The following is a 1,548-nucleotide window of genomic DNA, read 5'->3' as shown; positions in this document are numbered from 1 at the left end:
GGTCGACGCGCGAGGGGCGCGCTCGTAGTTGTTTTCGCCGCTCCAGCGGTGGTACCAGATGTTGTACTCGCCGAGGTGCTCCGCTTGCTGCAGCTTCCGCTTCTGCTCGACCTGGACCCGCGCTGGCCGGTCGGGTAGCACCGGCATGGCTTGCGACTCGATGAACTGGAGCGTGCCATACACGGGACGGTGGTGTCCGTACTTCATCTCGCGCCCAGCGGTGCGCGACGTGGCAGCGCGAGAGGCGGCGAAGGCCTTTGTGGGATCGAGCATGGGGATGCGGGGCGAGGACGTGCGGGCGAAGATGCCGCAGCGGGGAGGAGTCGAGCGGGCGCCTCGGAAAGGCTTGGCTGCTGAAAAAGAATTTTCTCTCTGACTGCACTCCAAGTGCTTAAAATCCCTGTGTGGTGGCGGCGTGCCGTCCTCCCATCCCTCCCTTGGGTTATCTGTTTTCTTTCTTTCTTTCTTCCAAGTGCTCCAAGTGCACCCAGACGACTCTGGGCACGGGACTGGCGCGCACTGGCACTAACACAGATACACCAAGGGAGCCGCTGAAAAAGAATTTTTACCTCGCGGGGACAAGGAAGAGGCAGGCGCCGTCGCAGAACGAGGCAGAGGTTAGGCTGTCCGAGGTTTTCCTCTCGCACCCCGTCGGTTTTCCTTTCCTTTTCTCCCTTTTTTCTCTACAACACCCTCGGTCTCAGACCTAGACCCTATATTCCAGGATGGCATTCTTCGAAATAGGATGGGCGGCGAGACAGGACACGAGAAAGGGTGGAGAGCGGCGCAATGTGTGTGCGGCTCGCGACGCGGGCGTGGGAGAGAGGGCGTCTGCGCATCATCAGTGACCGACAGGGGCTTGGCTCGGCGTCGCGACGACACCATAGGCGCCGGAGTGTGGTGGAGAGACAAACGGCAGGAGCGACGACGCGCACACACACACCGTGGACAAGCGGCGAGAGAGTGAGGTGTGCGAGAGCGTGTGAGAGCTCGACGAGTTCCGACGAAAGGAGGGAGGCGCTTTTGCCGAAGCGGGGTGTGGTGGGGGCGCAGCGCTCCTGAGAAGAAGAGGCGAGTGCGAAAGGCGATCAAGTCAAAGGTGGCACGCCCTCGACAGCGTGACATCTTTTGAACTCCGCTTCTCGGTGTCTATGTTCTTTTTACTGGGGAAAAGAATTTATGTTCGAATATGACAGGAGAAAAGACGAGCACTTGTTGTGTGTTTGTATGCATTTTATATGACAGGAGAAAAGACGAGCACTTGTTGTGTGTTGTGTGTTGTGGTGGTGTGCGGTGTGCGGGGTGTGTGTGTGTGTGTGTGTTGTGCGTTGTGTGTTGCGTGTTGTGCGGCGGGCGGTGGGCGCAATGTGGGTGGGTGTGGGGGGGGGGGGGGGCCCTCCCCCAGGTTTTCCGGAAAACAAAAAGGAAAACAGAGGGTCCCCAGCACTTTGCGTTTCCGGAAATTTCCAGGGAAAACAGAGGGGGTTTGGGGCTCCATTCTGGAAACTCCCGAGTTTCCCTGAGTCTGAAAGCTGGTCTGGGGCAAAA

The sequence above is a fragment of the Emiliania huxleyi genome (assembly GCF_000372725.1).
Source record: "Emiliania huxleyi CCMP1516 chromosome Unknown EMIHUscaffold_1414, whole genome shotgun sequence".
In the NCBI taxonomy this organism is placed as follows: domain Eukaryota; phylum Haptophyta; order Isochrysidales; family Noelaerhabdaceae; genus Emiliania; species Emiliania huxleyi.
Note: the sequence above shows the minus strand (reverse complement) of the source record.